The sequence below is a fragment of the Syzygium oleosum genome, unplaced genomic scaffold (genome assembly GCF_021117445.2).
Source record: "Syzygium oleosum isolate NSW1041296 unplaced genomic scaffold, Sole_v2.1 Sole_v2.01, whole genome shotgun sequence".
Taxonomy (NCBI): Eukaryota; Viridiplantae; Streptophyta; class Magnoliopsida; order Myrtales; family Myrtaceae; genus Syzygium; species Syzygium oleosum.
In genome coordinates, this window is record NW_026607485.1 from 11,173,926 (window position 1) to 11,180,188 (window position 6,263).

Genomic DNA, 6,263 nt, shown 5'->3' on the forward strand with positions numbered 1-6,263 from the left:
TTACCCGCAATTAAAGGCTACACTACATGTCCCCACAGATTGATCCGATTTTACTTTTTGTAGATCTGCTTCGGTTGAAGTTTGACACTTGGCCAAACTGCTTTTGGAAAGATTTACCCAATGGTCCACTGATTGATTTGTTTAGCCTTAATCTTAGTCAAAATATGAATTTTCATATAACATAATCTAGATTGGGTTGAGCCTTTCCTTATGTACCTAGTTATAGAGTTGAAATGTGCCATAATTTATTTTGAAAGTTCTAACAAAGATGGTCTATCTTTTACATTTGGAATGGTACTAATTTCGATCTTTTTTTCAATGACCAATTTCATATCTTTACTTGAATTTATACCGGTTTGCTACCTCTAGACAAAACCCTTAGAATTATATGACCAAATTACCCTCCTTTACAAATGCCCAAGCCCGCAAACTCTCTCACGAATCCTAGCCTCCATCTCCAACAAATCCCATCACCATCCTTCGCCATCAACCCCCTACCTCACCTTTATAGATCTTCAAGCCCGAAACCTCACACTTTCAATACCGATGTATAGGATGTAACGAGATATGCAAGTTTGTTTTTTGAAGGATGATCATATTTGGACTATCGTATCATCTTACTTAAAAAAAATAAATTCCACCTATTTCATATAATCAGTATGTTCACCACGTAGAATAAGATTGACCATATGTTTGTAGGTTATATGGTCCTACATCCTATCAATACAAACACCTCTGTGACCTACTTAGGTGGTCGGTACTACCACTAGCTCAATCTGCCCCAATTGCCGCATGTGCATGGATTTGTAACGGTTGCAATCAACTTGTATGCATATCCTAGTCAAGTTATATATTTTGAATTATTTCGTAAGTGATTACGTCAACTCGGTTAATCACAATGTGGAATCATATGGGACGATATAAGCACCACATGTGATCTAAAGGATATAGTGGTTCATATACGAGATCTTATATGTAACGATTATTGATAGACACTTGATGTGAGCCCATTTGCCTAAGGGAACGATACCGGGAAGTCGAAAGAAGTCTACAATATCCTAGACTAACCAGCCCAATTCCAATTTGCGTGGTTATAAGTTGATCTTCTACACTATCTTTTCATGCCTCCTTTGTTAGTTACCTTGCCTAATTTAAGGTTACCATCCAAACTAATACACGTCATAATAAAGAATTTTACTAATTTAAATATGCTTTATGTTCAAGACACAATCCCTAAACCGAACCCCTAGAAAGTGTCATAGCCAATACACTCCCTTGTTTCTCGCCCATGTGAACATAAGTTAAATCTACTTATTTCAACACCGTTAACGGAAAATGAAGAAAATGGCACCTTGCTAACTTTGATGCACAAGAAAAAGTTGTTTATTATACTCTTAGGAGGACGATGATTAAATAAAGTAGTTAATGCTGGCGTGAGTTGTCAACTAAGACTAACTAGAGAAGTTGTAGGATTGATTAGTTGCTAAATTTGTGTTGTATGATATCCTTATTTTGAGGATCCACTAGATTCTTAGCTTAAGATTGTGCATATCCTAGAATAGCTTTAGTAGTTTTTTTCTCTATGCAATCATATATGTTTTTGTATTCATTCAGAAAAGAAATATAGAAGAGAGAGAAACATCTTTGTAAATCATAGTATCAGAGCAGAGATCCTAAGGCTTTTTTGCTATGATCAAACATCGACTCAAAAATTAGAAAAGGGAGGAACTAGACCTTATCAGAAACTATGACAGAACCAACTGATTTGGTGGCACACCAGCAACACGGCGAGGGTTCTTCTACAACTGCCACCCTTGACAACTTAACGACCTGAACGACACGGGTCTTGACCCAGAAAGTTGCAGAAGAACCCTAGTCAAACCTAGGCATCAAACAACGATTCATCCGCTGCACTGGTTGGCATTAATTTAGACGTCATCACCTATGCCTTTTGGGCCAAAGTTGTTGAGATGTATATATCTGGCAAAGACAAGTAGTGATATATCAATGGAGACTTCCTAGAGCCTCAACCGATAGATCCAACCTTTAGAAAATGGAGAACTGAAAATGCAATTGTGTAAGGATGGTTGTTGATTCCATGGACCAGACCCTAATAAGAAATTTCATTCGTCATCCAACCGCAAAAATGGTATGAGATTTGATTAATACAATTTTTTTTATGAACTCATACCTCTCAAATGTATCATTTGAAAAGACGTGTGACTAAAATGAGACAAGCCGAAGGGCCCAATGAAACATATTATAATGGTCTTCAAGGCTTTTAGAGAGACATTGACTTCCATCACCCTAAGCTGACAGAGTTGTAACATCCTCAATTTCAGTCCCTGGCAAATGACTATGATTTAAGTTTGGTAGTTTTCCAATTGGAACCAATTTTTACTCTTGTTCTGGAAAATCCAGTTTCGGATCCCTAGTACCTCTTTATTTTGTTATTTTTGTGGATACTTTTGTGATCCGAATTTCCAAATAATTCCTTCTTAAAAGTTTCTTCAAACATCATTAAGTTTCACATACTTTAATTTCAAAATTTTTGTACTTGATTTGAGTAGTATGATAGCCTAATTTCGGACTGCGTAAAATTGTCTAGAATGGGTATTTCTGTGATGTTTACACTTTCTCGATTTTCTAAAAACTTTCCTGGGTCGAGTTTGAACAAACTTCCTTCACAAAGTTGCTGAGGACTTCTTTCTCTATAACATATATAAATTTAGGAATTTTTTGAGATGATTTTGATTCTGGAAAGAGCTTACTTTTATAATCAAAGATTGTGTTCCAGCGAACTGTTTTTAGTCTGTCTTTGAGCCACTAAAAGTTGTATTTACAGAAAGATTCAGATTTTGTATTCTTCATGTAAAATGTTTGTTAATGCCTTTTTTATGACATATTTAAATTTGAGAATTTTCGGAGTTCATTTACTATGTTTTCAAGTCCGATTTTGTGAACAGTGCAAAACTTGCCGATTTTGCCAGATTTCAAGGATTCATCAATTTCTATATGAGAACATTGGAATTTCGAATTTATGTCTTCTAGTGATTTAATGTGCACATTCTTAGCCTTCAAATGAGCTATGCCAAGCTTTAATTGGAGAATTCTAGAAAATCAAAGCTTGGAAAACAAGTTGGAGAATTCTAGAGAGAGTCAAAGCTTGAGGAGCAAGTTTGACTTATAGACTTGGGGAACAAGTTAGGAAGAACCTATAAATAGAGGAGCCCCTCTTGGCTCACTATCCCAAATACACACCACTTCATCTCTCATCTCTCATTCTCACCCTCACGCCTCGCCATTTGACGCCGCCGACCGCCATAGACGTTTTCTTGTGATTATAGGTGAGTGGATTCCCTAACACTTGGATAGGACGGTGTGTTATGTGGTTGGAACGCGGCATGTAAGTGGATTCCCTAATCTCGGATAGGAAGTTATGATGCGTTATTGGCTTGAGTTCTCACCCAAGCCTTTGTTGAGATTTGCTTGTTGTTGTTTGTCTCAATGTTGTACGCATCGTTTGTAACCATGCTTGTTGCTTTATAATAGGATAGGACGTGGTGTTGCTTGTTTGGGTCGAGTAGTGACCGTGTTTGCGATGCTCGATGTTTGCATGAGCACTTATTGTTTTGCTTCATGATCGTAAGTCAAGGCATACACGAGTCACGAAACGGGGTGTCGTATGGTCTTGTACTCATGTTGTGGCGTCACGGGACGAGTTCGACTTGGTTCGGGTTTACATTGAGGTGTGTAGATTCGGGCCAAGTTCGGCTCCGAGCCGGCGCTCGGCATGGCGGACCGAGCCACGTGCCCTCGACCGCGACCCACATGTTAGGCAAATGTCTTAGAGATCATGATTACACAAGCACGGCATGCCTTTGGGCTTGATTACATGGACTAATGAAATCAAGATAATAAACCGGCTTGTGTGATCCATGATGTGTCATCATTAAATGAAAGAAGAAAACTGTCGTCACATAGCGTTGGCGGCGATGCCTCGGCAAACTAGCGCCGGGATGCCCTAGTTGAGCTAGGATGCTTGGGTTGAGCCCGGATGCCTCGGTAAACTAGTGCCGGGATGCCTTAGTTGAGCTAGGATGCCTTGGTTGAGCCAGGATGCCTCGGGTGAGCTAGCCCCGGGATGCATCGGTTGAGCCCAGATACCTTGGTTGAGCCAGGATACCCTAGTTGAGCCAGGATGACGATAATTGAATTCTATATGTGTCGGTATGTGATAAATGAATTCTATATGTGTATGTGTGTTTCTCGATAAGCCGAATTTATGTGGCCGGATAACAGTGAGCTTCCATGTGAACATAGCAAGGGCAAGGGCAAGGTCAAAGTCTTTGCTATTGATTTACCATTGACATAAGGCGGGGAAAATATTTGTATGCGTTAGTAGAATGACGAGGCATCATCCTGCACGAGTGTTAGTGAATTTACTCATTGAGTCTCCCTGACTCATTCCCCGTTGTTTTCCTTTTCATGTCCGTAAGATGGAGGATGACATAGAGGAGCTAGGGTTAACCTCGGCCTTTGCTTGTGATATGATTTGTACGGCCCGTGGAAAAGGGGCTTGTAAAATATGTTTAAGTAAAACAACAATAGTATGTTATGCTTGTTGTGTTTTCCAACTATTATACAAGGTTTGCTCATGATGCTTGTCGTAATTCCGCTGTTTGTCCCGAGTTTACGTTTTCGCATGTGCTTAATAATCAAATGAAAGAAACGGGACGGCGACGAGTCTATAATGTCGCATTAATAACCCTGAGGTAAGGTAAGGAAATTACATTAAGATTTGGTATCAGAGCAGGTTTCCCCTCCAGTAAGTGCAGTTAGGGTCAATTTTTAATTAGCCAGTCCGACGAGGGTGAGGAGTGGCGCTGGGGCCATACGACTTGAACATTGAGCGGCCTCTAAGGAAGTGGCGTCGGGGTCATGAATGCTTGATCATTGTATGGCTTCTAACATAAGTGACGCCGGGGTGAAGGGCCTGATCATTGAGCGGCTCCTAGCAGGCTTCTAAGATGGCTATGGACAGGAATGAATGAACTGTGCACCGAATTGGGGAAAACGGTTCTGAAATCCAATCAGGAATAAAGACCTTGAGTGATAAGGTGCGCTAAAGTTGGAGTAATTAGTTAAGAAACACTCTGCGCATGTGATTATTTGATTGATTATTGTTGAATAAGCCTTGGTTGATAATATTTGAATCTGACCACTAATCTATTCTTGTGATGAAGAAAGTCCCGTTAGAATAAATGCTCAAGACCAAGCTGCATCCCCTAAAGGGAAAAGGAAAGTCCTATTAGGACGCCATGACCTCGAAAGAGAAGTCCCAGTAGGAACTTCAACCGGATGGATTTTAGAAGTACTAAGTTTTGACTGTAGGCTCTTGTAGTAAGTGACGATATTTTAGCATTGGACATTATCGGATGAGTGAGTTATTATTTATGTGATAGCAAGCTTTCGGTGTGAAATTTGTGGAGTTTTGATTATTGGTGGAATTAAACGGATCTATAGAGTGTAAGTTATGATCTATAGATAATAGGTTGTGATTTTCAGAATTAAGTTGCAATCGGTTGAGACAGATTATGACACGATTTGATCTTGGAAGTATTAGCTTGAATCGTTATAAATTTATTTGTGGAATATAGATTGGAGTGATAAGTATGATCTTCATAATTATAGGATGCAATCTTACTTCAAAGTTTTGAGGAATTAGTGAACATGGCCAATTTTGATTGTGGTTTCCTCTATATTGAAGATGAAAGGTAAGTGCTGAAGTCGTTAATCTAAAAAATTATAAGTTTAAATGATGATTCTCGAGGTTTAGAACTTGAGAAACATTGGATGGAATTTAGGTAAGTTCTTATCTTTGGCGATCTGAAGGAGTTAAAGTTATCCAAGTAGGTGTTGATAAGAACAACCTTTTGTTTTGGTGATTTAGGAGATGATAGTTACTTAAGTCTAAAAGATGATCTTTCAAATAGCAATCAATGACAAGTTCATATCTTGGTAATTTGGAGATTTTAGTCATTCAAGTTTAAGTGGTGATCTTTTAAGCAATGATACTTTTTGTGGATTTAAGATATTACAGATTAGATTTTAAATGTGATGAATGGTAGAAATTCTCGGTGCTAGAGAAATATTTGTAAATGAATGACACATTGAAGATCTTAGAGACTATCTAGGAATTTATGATTTGAAAGAAAAAAAAAAGAGAAAAAGATTGCTAAGGTGCTACAATGATAAGATCT